The sequence below is a fragment of the Nicotiana sylvestris genome, chromosome 7 (genome assembly GCF_000393655.2).
Source record: "Nicotiana sylvestris chromosome 7, ASM39365v2, whole genome shotgun sequence".
NCBI lineage: Eukaryota > Viridiplantae > Streptophyta > Magnoliopsida > Solanales > Solanaceae > Nicotiana > Nicotiana sylvestris.
This window is the reverse complement of record NC_091063.1, coordinates 154,418,225-154,437,712: the sequence shown is the minus strand read 5'-3', so window position 1 is coordinate 154,437,712 and position 19,488 is coordinate 154,418,225.

The window sequence follows — 19,488 nt, the reverse complement described above, 5'->3', positions numbered from 1 at the left end:
AAGCAAAGAGGGGCGGCTGTAAGCACTTAATTTTTGACCTACACAAATTTTAAAGTTAGTTTTAGTATTTTAATATTTTTAAAATATTTACTTCACTTTATTTTAATATAATTTTAATCTTTTTACTTTTAGTCCTAAGATATAAAATAACATAAAATAGTTTTATTTATCGTGTTTATCGCGTTTCTATATTTTTATCTTTAGTTTAAGATCAATTAGTATATTTTTATTCATGGTATCTTAATTTTATCATGACTTTAGCCTATTTTCTTTACTTTTTATTTTTACTTTATTGTTATAACATTTAAAAATACAAAAAAAAGTAGTTTCATTTCAAAATTTTGTTTATTTACTTAACTAAGTTTAATTAATATTTTGGTAGGATTTTTGAGTTTGTCTTTGTCCAACAAGAAAATTTGTAGGCCCAAAGGTGTGAGTCCATTTCTTTTAACTTAAACCCAATTATTCTTAGCCCATTCTTCCCAACCCATTAGCCCATTTATGTGCAAGATTTAATCCTAGACATCTATTTCCTTCTAATCCAATGTCTATCATCCCTTTCCACCTTCATATAAAATACCCAATTATAGGAACTCTAACCCAAGTTTTTTTCAATTTCCTAGTCTTGAACTAAAAAAGGAACCAGCCGACAGTCCACCCCCCTCGTCGTCGAATCTCTCACGCCGCCGACCAGCCACGCAGCCGCTGCCCTCCTCCGAACGACCAGTCAGTCCATCCCCCGAACACTCCAGCAGCGGAACCATTACAGTCACCCACCTCACGACCTCACCAGACCCGCCGCCCACCAGCAACGGCGTCAACCAGCCCTACAACGACCAACGACCGCACCACTTCAACTCCCTCTCAAACCCGCCGTCGCACAGACCCCATCAGATTGGAGCTCAAACGTAACAATAATCCAGCAACAACAACTCCATTTTCAGCCGAAAATCCAGCAGATCCAAACCCAAATAGAACAAATCGAGTGAAGCTTTCTGTTGATACCAGTTTCCATTCTTTGAGAGCTTCGACTGAGTTTGTAAGGCTTTCCGGTCGACTGAGTTTGTAAGGCTATTTCGGTCGCTGGCTCTATTTGTAATCGAGGCTGCTGGTCGAGTTTTCTTTGGTCGCACGTCCAATTGCTCGTTCAAAGATTTTTTGGTGATTCATTGTTGGGTGTTCTTTTGTTAATCCGAAATTGAAAGATTTCGACGATAAGGTCCATTTCTCATCCTACTCGAATTTTGAGCGTGAATGAAGTTCTGTTTCAACCATGCTATTATCTTTCCCTTAATCTACATATTTATCACTGCTATTGTGAATTAGTATATTAAAAATATATACTTGGTGTAAATGTTGGAATTGGATAAAGTGGCAGTGGGGTTTGGGTACTAGAAATTAGAAAAAAAGGATTTCAATTGTTATTATTATATTCTACTGAATCGATAGAGGCATGTTTAAGCCGACCACACTTGGGTAGGCAAGCTTTAAGATTTTGTTAGCCCTGAGGCGAGAGGTCGCTCCCTTAGTTAAATTTATCCGGGGAATACCCCGAAGAATTTATATATATTTTATTCCGGGGAATGCCCCGTAGTATCATGTATTTGGAGGCCATGACGAACTTCGTGGGAAAATTATAGTATATATTAGTATTTAGGATTTTACATTTATTTTCTTCTTTTATTTTCTTTTGGTTAGGTGGGGACGACCTCGAGCCTCTATTGTGTTTATTTTCTTTTCTGTGTTTATACCTCAATTTGAATATTTTAAGTGTCAACCTGATCAAGTATGCAACCGTACTAGTTACGGGACTTGGGGAGTTCCTAACACCTTCTTCCCGAGTCAAATGAACCCCCTTGCCCGAATCTCTGGTGTAGACTTAGTTTGGAGTCCAAAGTGTTTTAAAGGAAAAATTATTTTAAAAAAAACAGTGACCTGACACACCGAAACCAATGTCAGGTGGCGACTCTGAGTTATTTCTTTTTGAACACAATTTTGTCACTTTTTAATTAAAACCCCTTTTGAGCTTTACTAAATCTTTTATTTTATTTAAGAGGGTTTAGTGAAGTTCGGTTAAAAAGGGGTGTGACAGGTTTGGTTTATATATTTAGTAACCAAACCGAAAAACCGAAAAACCAAACCAAACCGATTAAAAAACCCGACTAGGTTTGGTTTGACTTGGTTTGGTATTAAGTAAAAAAATCCGAACAAAACCGACATATAAATATATAAATTTTATTTATATTTTTAAGACTTTATAGTGAATTTTTTTTAGAAAATGTAAATATATTTGGGATCCTCTCACGTATTAACCTTGAAAGCGTAAATTAACGAAAAATTATTGTTAGACGACTAAGAAAATAACTATTATGTATTACTAAAAAAATTCTCCCATTAGAATATTTTAATAGATCATATGTTTGTCAATTTTTTTCCATATTTACTAAACATATATTCACTTATCAAAGCTTTATCTATAATTTTAATAAAGTAAGATTGAAATAATATTCATGTAACAAAAAATCCCGAAAATCCGAAAAATCCGACAAAACCGAACCAATCCAAACTGATATAGTTGGTTTGGTTTAGTTTTAATAAAAACCAAACCAACTCGGTCCATGTACACCCCTATGTGACGCATTGAGGAAGAGGCAAACAAAAAATGGAATTTTGTATGTTTAATATTTATTTAATGTTTAAAAAGTGACATTTTAAAAGAGCCCAAGCACTTTATTTAAACCATTTTCGTCCAACCCACGTCTATGTAAACCAGACTATCTTACATGAAGAACTCACATTTTAGTGTTGCAATACGTAATCTTCCTTTATAATTCATATGTTTTTAAAATATCCCAACAATGATGGATAAAAGGCGGATTAGGATTGCCTTATATTTGGACACTATGCACTATACTAGTTCTCCTGATACTAATGTTAAGCTGCCACTTTCAATTGAGTACCACACACTTATCACTATGTTTTATAAAAGATTAATCGGTGTTAATAGATATTCAATGAGATTTAAGGTAATTGGAAGATTTCCATATTTAGTTACTCCACAAGGTGTCGCTTGTTATATCGAGTTTAATATTTATGATACTGAAACATTACGAGATTTTTTAAGGATTTCGGATGAACATAATAGATTTAATTGAGATAAGGATGCTTAAGATGAACGTAAGCTCAGAAAATGTGAGTTGGAATGAAGTTCCACCTACTCCGACTAAGATGGTGTTTGGATTGGTGTCACGACCCAATTCCCGAACCTGGTCGTGATGGCGCCTCTTATGAAGACAAAGCCATCCATTCAACCCAATTCATCCTTTTAAGACAATTAATTAACACAATTATAGTATAAACATGGTTTAACAATATCCAATAGCGGAAAGTATAGATAAAATACGGAAATCCAACCCAACTAAGCCCTAACCGGGGTGTCACAAGTCATGAGCTACTACAGAGTTTACTAAAATTCTACAAAGTATGGAATTAGGAACAAAGTATGAAGATATCATAAATAACAGAAGATAAGGGAGAAAACGGTTCTGCGAACGCCATGCAGCTACCTCGATAACTCCGATGAAAACTGAACAGCAGAAAACTCGCTCTATGCCTTAGAAATACCTGTACCTGCACACATAGTGCAGGGAGTAATGTGAGTACTCCGACCCAGTGAGTAATAAATATAAATAATGACTGAAGGTAAGAAAACACGTTAAGGCACACAATATTCTATACAGAAGCAGTGAAATCATTTAAAATAACAATTCAGTGAAATATCATGTGAAATTTCTTTTAAACTAGTAAAACAGGTAATTTGGTAGTAAAATGACAAGTAGAAACCTGCCCCTCGGGCTCAATATCAAAACAACAAGTAAAAATCTGCCCCTCGGGCTCAGTATCAAAATAACAAGTAGAAATCTTCCCCTCGGGCTCAGTATCAAAATACTAATTAGAAATCTGCCCCTCGGGCTCAGTATCAAAATAATAAGTAGAAATCGGCCCCTCGGGCTCAGTATCTCAGAACAGTATCAGCCCCTCAGGCTCAGAACAGTATGAAGCAACCAGTCAATGAAATAAGAGCACATAATTATTATGGCAGATAATGCAGATAAGGAATAAATGCATGAGTGCAATGCAATGCATATGACAGTACCCTCTGGTACCCACTACGGCGTGCAGCCCAAGCCATCCATATTTATTTATCGTCGACGACGCTCACTGGGGGTGTGTACAGACTCCGGAGGGGCTCCTATAGCCCAAGCTTAATATCAAGTCATCTCGTGACATCAAATCTAGGCCCTCGGCCTCATATCAATATCAGTATAATTAACCAGGCTCTCGACCTCAATATCAATGTAATCAACCAGGCCCTCGACCTCAATATCAATGTAATAAACCAGGCCCTCGGCCTCAATATCAATGTAATCAACCAGGCCCTCGGCCTCAATATCAATGTAATCAACCAGGCCCTCGGCCTCAATATCAATATAACACTGCTGCGGCGCGCAACCCGATCCATGCTCAGTCCAGAAATCATCATAAGCCCCTTGGGCATTTGTAAAACAGTAGTTCTCAGCCCGAAATATCATTTAAGTTTTCAAATCTTAGAAAGATGGCTGAGTTTGCAAAACAGTATTTAAAACCTTGGACTGAGATCAAATGATATGCATGTATGCGAAAAAGTGATGTCAATCCCTGAAGGATTTAAATAATGGCAAGAAGCCCAAATGTAACAATTAAATCCAAGTAAGGATGATTCTCAATTTAGTTCAAGTAGAAAATACAGTAAAAACATCTCTCGGGACGGACCAAGTCGCAATCCCCAACGGTGCTCTACCCCACGCCCGTTATCCGGCATGCAAGTCACCTCAATATAGTGTTATGATGTGAAATTCTGGGGTTTCAAACCCTCAGGACATCATTTACATCAATTACTCACCTCAAACCGGCTATTTCTTTAATTCGCGACGCATTTGCCCCCCGAATTGGCCTTTTCGTGCGTCGAATCTCAAGATTTCTCATGATTTCTTGATCAAAAATCGCCCCAATCCGTGTTCTTTCACAAAAAAAAACGTGAAAATGAGCAAAGAAAATCAGAACAACATTAATAATCCGAATCTGGTCGCTAAAAGACCCATTCCCGTCGCTAAAAGTCCCAAATCTGGCCGCTAAAGGTGCACACCAGAACCTTCTGCACCAGCAATATTTATTTTCACTAAAAAGGCTCTAACTCCACCATACGAACTCGGAATACGATGATTCTTGTTCCTATGAGTCATAAATAATTATACGAACATAGTTCTTCAATCGAAAATCAATTCGGAGCTCGTTTGCTCAGTGCGATATCCATTTCGCTCGTTAAACAATTAACTTATGTTTCGCGTCAAAAACCCAATCACGGCTTGATGAATTTAGACCAAACTTTCCCGATCACTCCTATAATTCATTATTTAAATTCTGGAAATCTTGAAATAAAATTTCGATCTCTAGAACTAAAAATGGACCTTTGGATCATTACGTGCTTATGCTCAAAACGACAAAAATCTTCCAAAACCTCTTCCAAAACTTATCCGAGCCTCATGTGACCCCGACCAAACATGCCAACACACCCCATAACATCATTCAAACTTTTTCCAATCAACAAAACACCTCAAACAACATCAAAACCATCAATTCACATCGAATTCAAGCCTAAGTTTTCCAAAAACTTCCGAAACACGCATTTGATCAACAACCCGACCAAATCACCTCCGAATGACATGAAATTTTGCACACACATCCCAAATCACATAATGAAGCTACAGAAACTCTTGGAATTCCATTCCGACCCTTGGATCAAAATCTCACCTATCAACCGGAAATCGCTAAAATACTACTTTCGCCAATTCAAGCCAAATTCCGCACCGGACCTCTAAAACCAATTCCGATCGCGCTCCTAAGTCATAAATTACCTAATGGATGTAGACAAATCATAAAAATTCCGATCCGAGATCATTTATACATAAGTCAAAGTCCGGTTGACTTTTCCAAAACAAACCTTCCTTAAAGAGACTAAGTGTCTCATTTCCTACTAAAACCAATCCAAATCAACTCATTCACACCCAACACTGATAATGAAGCATAAAGAAATAGGAAATGGGGAAAACAGGGCGGTAATTCACTAGACGACGGGTCGGGTCGTCACATCCTCCCCAACTTAAACAAACGCTCGTCCTCGAGCGTACCCAGAGTTGTCCTAGAAGCCAACCAATAGCTGAACGACCTTACCAAGAATATACCCGTGAGTGATCCCACACTACCCCATCTCGCATAGGTCCGATAACACGACATAGCTGAAATTTCACAATCCATCTAGTCCATAAACCATAGAACCACACCGCACCTTCCGAAATCATACACAAGATTAAAACCTCACATCTATATTTAGAATAAGCCCGAACCAGCTGTAATAACCGATACCTACAACCTCAGGTGCAATTACATGATAGACCACATAACTCAAATGCTTGTAGTGATAACTTCTAATCACAGCAGTTGCACACAACACCCGAATACCGATAGAAAAACTCTTATCAACTAAAGTGTCATCTCAACACTTTTACATACTGCCAAGGCTAACTAAATCACGCGGTAAGCCATAACCATTTTTCATATCAACCATTCATGAAGCCACTTCTCCTTTGGCAAATGATTTCTGAGCCGAAGCTCGATATTATCCTTCCAACATGCTGAAATCAAATCCGTTCGTATTCATTAATGATCCTACTGATCTCTTCTAATCCAACACATTATTCTAGTTGTGAGCACGTGATTTTTGCTTCACTAAAACTACTCCAAAAGAAATCGAAAAATAAAACAAATTGCCTTTGGGTACAGTTTTGAGAATTTTGCGTGACTTTTTGGATAGTTATTTTTTGTCTGTGAATGTTTATCTTGTTTTAATTAATTGAAAAATACCAAAATACATGTTGCATGCATATTTAGGATTTAATTGTGCATTTTTAAGTTAATTAAACCATGTCCTATTTTAAAGAATGAAAATCACAAAAATACGAATTTTGGTCACTATTTTGTTTCTTTTATTTATTTTATTTTTTTCGCTAGTTTAGCGACCAACTTTGGTCGCTTTTTCCCACAGACCAATTTTGATTGCTAAATTTTGGTCGTTTTTTTCCGAATTTCTAGTAGTGTATATAGCTAGCTAAATCAAAGGAAAAATGTGTAGGATATTTACTTACCTTTGATAGAGCCTCTTGTAATTGTATATATACATGTACTCCGGAGATTGTGAAATACAAGTTATTCCCTTAAATTTCAACAGCTACAGCACAGCCAAGAAAAGCAAAAGGAAAGTTGAGAACAAATGGTCCTACCTCAATTGATGGCAAAAGTAGAGCACCAAACTTAGGATCTCTTCCTAACATTTGCTCAACCTCTTGATCACTATCCATACCCATAGCCTTCATAATAATCATTATAGGGACCTGCAATGAAAAACAATAACCATCAATTAGAGAATTATTAAAAAGTAAAGGCACAATACATAAGGGGGTGATTCGGCAACCTTTATTTTGAAGTAATCTAACACAGCATAAAACTTTTCTCCCTCCATTTTTATAATTGTTCTGCTTTCGATTTTGTTATTGTTGCAGATCACTGATGCTTGTACGCTGAAATGGAAACATCCCACTAATAAAAATCAAAAGGGAAAGATAGGAATAATTACATTAGTAAAGATAATGGTAAAAACAAGAAAAATAATAAATATTCTAATGACACAAATAAATCTAATTACTTAAACAACTACATCATATAAACTAAAATAACAAGCAGAAATGTGGCATCAACGTGCAGACACTCACGTCATGTCACCAATGCGGCATAACCTTGGAGTTAGTAACTTCCGTTTAGCGTACCCATATTCGCTCCCAAGATACGATGGTTTACTAATACGGACGTCGACATACCTAGATCCAAAGCAAAAAAATAAAGAACAAATAATGAAAAGTACTACATACGTAACATTTGAATACTACAAAATTCACCTGAAATAACACTAGTTCGGATCTATAATCTTGATTTGCTAGGACAATATTCTTAATCACTGTCCTTGCAAAGTGATTAAACGAATTAAGTTGCTCCTTGAATAAGCCTTTCTGCTTCAGATAATCAGGAATAAGCTCCATATTTAATTACTTTCTGCACAAGCTAACGTAGACAAAGTTATAGCAACTAGAAAGATGAATATAAAGAGATGACTTCAAATGTAATGCTATGTGACAACGAATTTTACAAGAGACGTTCTTTTTCTTTGAGCCAAAGCAAACACGAAAGTGAATGAATTTTTGGCACCTTCAGATCTTTATTCTTAAAGTTCCAGAATCTCATAGTACGTAGCGCGGGCCCCAGACTTTTCGTTAGTGAAGTTTTCTCCAAGTTTACTGTTATTTTATACACGTTCGTTACTTTCCTCAACTTCTTGGCAATCAAATCACGTGATTACAAACAAAGAATTCTATATACAAACGGAAAAAGAATCCGTCTGTTAGTTGGTATAATTCCAAGTGCCGAGTGAGAAGTTTTGTGTGTCAGGTGAGTGGAGCGGAAATCTTCATTGTGTGGTCCCATATATGAATTTGTTAGTCCGTATCAACGAAATGTGTGATGTAATGAGGAATAATAATAAAAAAATGGAATTTTGTGTGTTTAAAAACTAAAAAGTGAGTAGCCACGTCTGTTGCTTGGGATTTGGGTAGTGTCTGTTTTCGACTAGGCCAATATATCCTTCTTTTTTCACCTACACACATATGAGTATCATCTCTTTAATGTTTCTGCATTTTGCATATATTAATTCTGTGAAAGCATTTATTAATTTTTTTGTATGTATAAAGGTGGATTAAATCACAAATTAATTCATGATAGCTTATAGTTATGTTCTCATTTACACATAATTTAAATTAAATATTTGTTATCTTCTATACTTTCAAAGGAAAAGAAACATTACAAATTTTTATGCTTTCTCTAATTTTTGTCTAATTTACTTTTACAGCTAAAAATTGTGTTCGAAATATAATTTTAACCTAGCTCCAAAAGAGTTGCTCCCTCCGTTTCAATTTATGTGCGGCTTGAATTTAAGGGGGAAAAGGAAGATTTTAAATGTTGTGGTCTAAAATAAATTGTTAATATTTGTGTAATTGTAACCTATTTTATAAGAGTAAAATAAGAATTTTAAAATTAAATTATTTTGAAAAGAGAAAATAGGACATTCTTTTGAGGATAAACTAAGAAAAGAAATACTATGACACATGAATATTGTGGCGAAGAAATACTAGTTAATCTCATTTTATTTCAATTTTTATCGTCGAACATAGAGTAAGAAAGTAGTGAAGAGAAGATCATCGCAAAAAAGAAAAGGGAAGAAGTATTTTGAAAACTGAGCAATATTAATAAGAATTACTACTAGTTTTTTCATAATAAGAATAATTTTAAAAAATTAGTTTTAAATTCTTAAGTGACAAGTATTTTGATACATATATTTTCTGAGCTAAAGGGAAGAAGAAGTACTACTTATCTCATAGTTGGTACAGTACCTAGTCTAAGGTACGTACCCCTGCAAAAATAGTTTCTCCAATTTGTCGTTATTCCTATTCCCCTATAGTTAACGGCGTTAGTTTGTTAACCTTTTTATCCGTTTTTAACTTTTCGAGTGAGAACTTTTTGTGTGTCAGGTGAGTGGAGCGGAAATCTTCACAGTGTGGTCCAATCTGTTAAATTGTTTGTTTGTATAATGTATAGTCAGGTGTAATGGAATGTGTGACGCATTGAAGAAGAGAGAAACAAAAAATGGAATTTTGTATGTTTAATATTTATTTAATGTTTAAAAAGTGACATTTTAAAAGAGCCAAACACTTTATTTAAACCATTTTCGTCCAACCCACGTCTATGTAAACCAGACTATCTTACATGAAGAACTCACATTTCAGTGTTGCAATACATAATCTTCCTTTATAATTCATATGTTTTTAAAATATCCCAACAATGATGGATGAAAGGCGGATTAGGATTGTCTTATATTTGGACACTATGCACTATACTAGTTCTGCTACTAGTGTTAAGCTGCCACTTTCAATTGAGTACCACACACTTATCACTATGTTTTATAAAAGATTAATGGGTGTTAATAGATATTCCATGAGATTTAAGGTAATTGGAAGATTTCCATATTTAGTTACTCCACAAGGTGTAGCTTATTATATCGAGTTTAATATTTATGATACTGAAACATTAGAAAATTTTTTAAGGATTTCGGATGAACATAATAGATTTAATTGCGATAAGGATACTTAAGATGAACGTAAGCTCAAAAAATGTGAGTTGGAATGAAGTTCCACCTACTCCGACTAACAGGGTGTTTGGATTGGCTTTTAAGCTGGTAAAATCATCTTTTAAGCTTTTTTTTTTTAGCTTTTTTCGGTGTTTGGCAAAGTCAAAAAGTAAATACTATTGCAATCAAACTCCAAAGTGCATACATCATCAAATTTTGTCCAACTTTGTCAAATTTCTTCAGAAGTTCATCATTCATTAACTTGAACTGATTCTGCATTACAAATTTCAATGGAACATGTTAGAATTAAGATTAACGAGACAAGGAATAAGTCATCAAAAGCAAGCCACTGATATGCACCTCAAAAAGGGAGGATAATAGCTGACCGGAGAGCTCAAATCGTTTGTTCCCCATATAGTCCTATAATGTCAATTGGATGTAAAAAAACATTAAGGGGAAGGAAATATTCAAAAGTTCATTCAATACCCTTTTTAGCGAATAAACAAGAAGCATTATTTCTTGAAAAAGTTTGCCTTTGCCTGAGAATAGGATGAAGGAAGAAGGCAGAACAGTCTTGAAACGACACCAGATAAAAAATTCAAAGGAAACTAATGGAGAGCGCAAGGCATTTTTTTAACAAAGACCTGTTAAGGGTGTGACCTCTCATCTAAAAGCTTAACCGGTTAGAGAGCGCACACTTTTATTTACTTAATTATGTCTTCAACACTCTCCCTCACGTGCTGATCTGATCCTTTTTCATTGACCAAGCACATAAAAATTCTTTTTGATAATGGGTAGTGGTGAGACTTGAACTCAGGATCTTTGCCTACTCTGATACAATGTTAAAGTGTGTGATCATCCCATTTAAAAGCTTAAGCATCGAGAGAGCACATATATTTTCTTAATTATATATTCAACAAAACCTATCAAAATAGCAGAGAATAATATAACACGGGTATTTCAAAGGACAGTGCCACCAAGCCTGTTGGACAGTTCTGGGAAACAAGAAATCAGGTCCATTTATGCACAAAAATAATAGTGTGTTTATTTTCTCCCCTCAAAATCCAAAAATCCATGTATTCAAAAACAATTTTATAAGTTCTTCCAGTCATGTTGTTTCCAATTTGTTTGTTCTATCCAAAAAAAAGAGCCTTACATTTTTTGATAAGTTCATCAGAGTCTAATACAAAAGCAAAAAGCACAAGATGCTACAAGGCGCAAGGAGTTTAAGCAAAAAAATAAAAAATGAAGCACACACTTCTTCGAAAAAAAGTACATAATTCATAGGGAAATCACAAAAATTCCCTGAACACATATGACAGAAAATTACTTTGTTGCTGGAAACCAATAAATTTACCTTTTATGGATAAAAGTATAAAATCATTAACAGTAATTTCGGTTTTGCCTACAGAAAAATAACTTCAACCTTAAAAATGATTTTCAGTTTTCAATTAATCAATGGCAACAACCACGGGCGCATTGATGTGACGTGGTTCGAGACACGTTTCCACGACGTTGCAATTCTCATAAATAATAATAATAATAATAATAATAATAATAATAATAATAATAATAATAATAATAATAATAATAAGCTGTTCAAAATTAAAAGCCCATAAGCAAGAACATGTTTTGAAATCAGATAAAATCAAATACAATAGTTGAGCGACCGTGCTAGAACCACGGAACCCTGGAATGCCTAATACCTTCTCCCATGTTAACAGAATTCCTTACTCGGATTTCTGGTTCGCGGACAGTTAACAGAGTCATAATTTCCTCGATTCGGGATTGGAACCGGTGACTTGGGACACCATAAATCTCACAAGTGGCGACTCTGAATCTTTTAATAATAAATCCCGTTTCGATTGTCACTTTAAGTTGGAAAAAACTCCCTATACATACCCTTCCTGGGGTGTAGGTGAAAAAAGAAGTGTGACAATATTAATTAAAAAAATATATGAATACATTCATGGAATACAACGAGATAATGAATACAATGAAATACATGGAATACAGCGAGATACATTGAAATATAATAAAAAAAGACAATGAATACAATGAAATACATGGAAATACATTGAAAATATATTAACAGAATCTTCAAGTTGCTCAGCCCCAAACTCCATCGTCTTATGGTACCAACTTTTGCTATAGTAGGTAAAAATTCTTTTTGAGAAACTTTCAGAAACCACTATGTTTTAGTGGTTATTAGCTAGTTATAGCTACCATTTACTATATTACTTCCTATAGCTATGTTTTCAGTTTTTTTAGAGTGTATTCGATTTATTTAAGCTATTGTATTCATGAATACAGTAGCATTTCTCAGCGTGAAACAGGGGATTACAGCTAGACTGATTATTGTATTCGACTGTATTCACGGCAGGGGATTACAGCTAGACAGATTATTGTATTCGACTATATTCAACTGTATTTACGATATGTATTTGTGAATACAGTAACGTAAATAGCGCAATTCATGGTCTATTCAGCTGTTTTTTAACGGAAAGTGAATCAATTAACACAATAGACTCCTAATATAACTCAACAAACATAATTATAAATCTAAATACATAAAATACATAAATTATATTATTTAAAAATATATATGAACACATTCATGGAATACAGCGAGACAGTGAATACAATGAAATACATGGAATAAGCGAGATACATTGAAATATAATGAAAAAACGACAATGAATACAATGAAATATATGAAAATACAGTGAAACACATTGAAAATATATTAACAGAATCTTAAAGTTACTCAGCCCCAAACTCCATCGTCTTAAGGTATCAACCTTTGCTATAGGAGGTAAAAATTTCTTTTTTAGAAACTTTCAGAAACCACTATGTTTTAGTGGTTATTAGCTAGTTGTAGCTACCATATTACTTCCTATAGCTATGTTTTTAGGTATTTTAGAGTGTATTCGATGTATTTAAGCTACTGTATTCATGAATACAATAGCATTTCTCGGCGTGAAACAGGGGATTACAACTAGACTGATTATTGTATTCGATTGTATTCACGGCGTGAAACATGAGATTACAGCTAGACAAATTATTGTATTCGACTATATTCACGATATGTATTTGTGAATACAATAACGTAAATAGCGCAATTCATGGTCTATTCAGCTCTTTTCAAATAGAAAGTGAATTAATTAACACAATAGACTCGTAATATAACTCAACAAATACAATTATAAATTTGAATACATAAAATACATAAATTATATTAATTACAAAAAATATATGAATACATTTATGGAATACAGTGAGACAGTGAATACAGCGAGATAGATTGAAATATAATGAAAAAAAGACAATGAATATAATGAAATATATGGAAATACAACGAAATACATTCAAAATATATTAGTAGAATATTCAAGTTGCTCAGCCTCAAACTCCGTCGTCTTTGTTCAAGAACAACCCAAATGTCGTCTCGTCGAGAAGGCCACGATTCTGACTCGAAACGCCATTGTTCCCGTTTCGATCGAGTGTATATCGTTAACCCATCCGCCGTCTTTTTCCTCTGTCAACGTGTCGGCTCAGATAACACGTTAGGAACTCTACTACTAGTTTTATCTTTGCTTTTCTTCAGCTTTTTTGGCTCTATAATGGAGTCTACGCTTGATTTTGAATTTTCTAGTTGTTCCGGTTTCTTCCTCTTTTTTCCAGCAAATATTTCGTCGATTTCTGCCTAGTTCGCCATAGCAGAAGTGGATGGAAGAGGAAGTAAGATGTAAGGCAGCTTCTAGGGCAAAAATAGCAACATGAGGATTGTAAAAGTCGAAAATCCATCAACTTTAACACTTACCACAACTTTTGAGCAAAACAAATTTGAAAATTTTGTGAGATAATGGAGACGAATCAGTGGAGAATTGTGGTTGTGTTCATAGAGAAAGACTGACGTAGAAAGAGAGGGCGGAGAAAAATCTGAAAGAATAAGAGAGAAAAATAATACAAAGCGTATTTTATGGTTTAAGGGTAGGATGTGACCATAAATAGATATTTGGCTATAAAAATCAAAGGTAGCCACGTAATATAATTTTTTAAAAGGGTATTTATTTAAAACAAATAAGGTATCAACCTTTGTAATAGAAGGTAATTCCTTTTTTTTTAAATAAGGTGGACAATGTTATTACTCATGAGGACATTATTTGATGCTAACGGATCCGGCTCCCCTCCAGTTGTTGATCCATCCATATCCCCAAGTTGGCCCTTATTCTTTTTCCGCCTATTCCTTTACATTTCAACGGATCAGATCATTTATTTAATTAAGTGATTTTAACCAGGGTCAGCTCAATAAAGTTGGAGGCCTAAAGCCAAAACTTAAGAAGAGGTGAGGAAATAGCATTAGTAATGTGACAATAATTTGACATATAGACAAGATTAATTTAGATAACCAAGAAAAAATTGTATTCAACAAATTTTCTTTCAAGGTCTTAAGTTTTTTTAAAGTATTCCACAGTATAACATTGTCTAATATTTTAAATTTTGAGTTAAATTATTCAAATACTCATATATACTAATAACGTATTTGATAACTAGAACCAATGTAGTGTATTAAACAAAATATTATTATTTTGTTAACTTAAAAAAATCTTACTAATATAAATAATTATAACTAATAAAAAAAAAATTGAGGGCCTTTGACTCTTGGGCGCCTAAAGCATAAGATTTAATGGCCTTACCCTAGAACCACCCACGATTTTAACTATGGTAAACCCTCTATTTTTTTTAATAAATTCTAGCATATCATTCAAGAAAATAGGAAGAAACAAAATAACAAATCAAGCATACAACAAAAGACTAGAAGATTTTGGAAACTCTAAGAGAAGCAAATCCATACGAACCACCAAGAGAAAGATTATTTTTATTTATAAAAGAGCTATTCTATTTACTTATAATCAAAGAGGTCAAGGGATATAAGCTTTTAATTAAATTCTAATGAAATTTCAATAACCAAATTTTAAATAACATATCCATTTTCTTCCGTAGGGAGTTGCCAAAAATAGGCGGTGGAGTAAGAATTGCTGGGAGATGGTGCAGGAATGTGAGAAACGGGAGAAATTGATAATTGCAATTGAATGCAGAGCCTTGGGTTCTTACTGCGAATTCTGTTTGGGATTTGTTTTGCCAGTTTTTTTAGATTCTTTGGTGAAACGGCACCGTTGTTCTGGGGAGAAAGGAATATCTGACCACGGTTAAACAAATTGGTGTCTCCCTAACCCCACTGATAGTGCAATTTCAAAAAAGAAAAACACATACAAAGTCATTTTCTCAGAGTAAATTAGAGTATTCCACTAGCACTTTTAGGTTAGCAGACACTCACGTCATGTCACCAATGCGGCATAACCTTGGAGTTAGAGGCTTCTCTTTACCGTGCCCATATGTGCTCTCAAGATTCGATGGTTCACCAATACGGACGTCGACATACCTAGATCCAAATCAAAAAAAATGAAGATTAAATAATGAAAAGTACTACATACATAATATTTGAATACTACAAAATTCACCTGAAGTAACATTCAGGACGTAGTTTGGATCTATACTCTTGATTTGCTATGACAATATTTTTAGTCCATGTCCTTGCAAAGTGATTAAACGAATCAAGTTGCTCCTTGAATAAGCCTTTCAGCATCAGATAATCCGGAATAAGCTCCATATTTAATTACTTTCTGCACAAGCCAGCATAGACAAAGTTATAGTAACTAGAAAAGATGAATATAGAACCGTAAGAGATCGACGAATAAAATCCCAAAGAAGAAGTAGATGACTTCAAATGTAATGCTCTATGACAACGAATTTTACCAGAGACGTTTTCTTTTTCTTTGAGCCAAAGCAAACACGAAAAGTGAACTGAATTTTTGCCACCTGCTAATCTTTATTCTTGATGGTTCTAGAATCTCATAGTACGTAGCGTGGGCCCAGACTTTCCGTTAGTGAAGTTTTCTCCAAGTTTACTGTTATAATATAAACGTCTGTTACTTCCCTCAACTCTTTGGTAATCAAATCACGTGATAACAAACAAAGAATTCTATATACAAATGGGAATTATTATATACTTATATATATAAGAAAAGAAAAAAAGAATCCGTCTGTTAGTTGGTATAATTCCAAGTGCCGAGTGAGAAGTTTTGTGTGTCATGTGAGTGGAGTGGAAATCTTCATTGTGTGGTCCCATATATGAATTTTTGTCAAATTTTAGTTAGGAACTTTAAAGGACTTTTACAGCTTAAAATTGTGTTCGAAAAATTATTTTAACCTAGTTCCAAAAGAATTGCTCCCTCCGTTTCAATTTATGTGCTGTTTGAATTTAAGGGGGCGGGGGGGGGGGGGAGAAGATTTTAAACATTATGATCTAAAATAAATTGTAAATATTTGTATAATTATAAACTATTTTATAAGAGTAAAATAAGAATTTTAAAGTTAAATTATTTTGAAAAGAGAAAATATGATATTCTTTTGGGAATAGACTAAAAAATCTATAACGCATGAATATTGTGGCGAAGAAATACTACTTATCTCATAGTTGGTACAGTACCTAGTCTAAGGTACGTACCCCTACAAAAATAGTTTCTCCAATTTGCCGTTACTCCTACTCCCCCTATAGTTAACAACGTTAGTTTGTTAACCTTTTTATCCGTTTTTAACTTTTCGAGTGAGAACTTTTTCTGTGTCAGGTAGAGCCGTCAATATGGTCTTGAACCGTTGGGCTAGCCCAGCCCAACCCATGATTTAGCAGGGCTGGGCTAGAATTTTTGAAGCCCGTTTAAAAACGAGGCTTTTAAGCCCGGCCCGAGTAAGCCCGTGGCCTGTGAGGCTTGATTGAGACTGGGTCGGGCCGGCCCGTGGACCTAATAAAATATTTATTTAAAATATATAAAAAATAAAAAGTATACTGCCTTTAAAGATGGAAAGTCAAAATTGGATCTTTACTAAGAGGAAGCAAAACTTGATCTTGAGAAGTTTCAAGAGATGATGTTGTCATGTATCGGTAGGACCATTCTAGAAAATATCCCAATCTTTCAATGATGGTGCGTGATGTACTTAGCATTCTTATTACCATTGTACCATCGGAATCAACATTTAGTATTAGTGGCGTGATCTTACAAAGTACAGAAGTTGCATTTATTATGAAAATGTCCAAACACTTGTTACTACTCGAAATTGGCTGCACAGGTTTTCTCGAACTCAAACTGGTAATATTTTTTATGTGAAATTAAATATTATTCATTTTTAAAATTTAATTATTTTTAATATTTAACTAATTAATATTGCATATGAATTGTGGATGAAAGTGAAGATGTTAAGACAACCTTGTCACAAGCGGATTCAAATGTGTTTGATAAAGATGATGTGTTGGATATCGCATAAGCATCATGAACGTTCTCTTGAATAGTTTGTTTTAAGTTTTGACTTTTAATGAATGAAATATAGCCTTTTCTTTTACTTTTTTTAGTATTTATTGTGATATATTGGAACAATATAAAAAGTTATTAAGTTTTGCGAATTTTTTAACTTTTAAATAATTATCTTTTTTTAGGTCAGAACTTAAAGAAAAAATATAAAATTATATTTTTAAAAATGATGGGCCGGCCCGTGGGGGCATGCGACCCACATAGGTCTGGGGTGGGCTGACCATTATAAGGCCCACAATAATGGTGGGCTAGCCCAGCCCAGCCCGTCAATTGCTAAAGCCCACGTGGGCTGGGCTGTGTAAGCACGTAATTTTTGACCCACGCAAATTTTAAAGTTAGTTTTAGTATTTTAATGTTTTCAAAATATTTACTTGACTTTATTTTAATATAATTTTAATCTTTTTACTTTTAGTCCTAAGATATAAAAAAAACATAAAATAGTTTTATTTATCGTGTTTATCGCGTTTCTATATTTGTATCTTTAGTTTAAGATCAATTAGTATATTTTTATTCAAGGTATCTTAATTTTATCATCACTTTAGCCTATTTTCTTTACTTTTTACTTTATTGTTATAACATTTAAAAATACAAAAAAAAGTAGTTTCATTTCAAAATTTTGTTTATTTACTTAACTAAGTTTAATTAATATTTTGGTAGGATTTTTGAGTTTGTCTTTGTCCAACAAAAAAATTTGTAGGCCCAAAGGTGTGAGTCCATTTCTTTTAACTTAAACCCAATTATTCTTAGTCCATTCTTCTCAACCCATTAGCCCATTTATGTGCAAGATTTAATCCTAGCCATCTATTTTCTTCTAATCCAATGGCCATCATCCCTTCCCACCTTCATATAAAATACCCAATTACAGAAACCCTAGCCCAAGTTTTTTTCAATTTCCTAGTCTTGAACTAAAAAAGGAACCAGTCGGCAGTCCACCCCCCGTCGTCGGATCTCTCACGCCGCCGACCAGCTACGCAGCCGCTGCCCTTCTCCGAACGACCAGTCACTCCATCCCCCGAACACTCCAGCAGTGGAACCATTACAGTCACCCACCTCACGACCTCACTAGACCCGCCGCCCACCAGCAACGGCGTCAACCAGCCCTACAACGACCAACGACCGCACCACCCCAACTCCCTCTCAAACACGCCGTCGCACAGACCCCATCAGATTGGAGCTCAAATGTAACAAGAATCCAGCAACAACAACTCCACTTTCAGCCGAAAATCCAGCAGATCCTAACCCAAATAGAACAAATCGAGTGAAGCTTTCTGTTGATACCAGTTTCCGTTCTTTGAGAGCTTCGACTGAGTTTGTAAGGCTGTCCGGTCGACTGAGTTTGTAAGGCTGTTTCGGTCGCTGGCTCTATTTGTAATCGAGGTTGTCGGTCGAGTTTTCTTTGGTCGCACGTCCAATTGCTCGTTCAAAGATTTGTTGGTGATTCATTGTTGGGTGTTCTTTTGTTAATCCGAAATTGAAAGATTTCGACGGTAAGGTCCATTTCTCATCCTACTCGAATTTTGAGCGTGAATGAAGTTCTGTTTCAACCATGCTATTGTCTTTCCCTTAATCTGCATATTTATCACTGCTATTGCGAATTAGTATATTAAAAACATATACTTGGTGTAAATGTTGGAATTGGATAAAGTGGCAATGGGGTTTGGGTACTAGAAATTAAAAAAAAAAAAAGATTTCAATTGTTATTATTATATTCTACTGAATCGATAGGAGCAT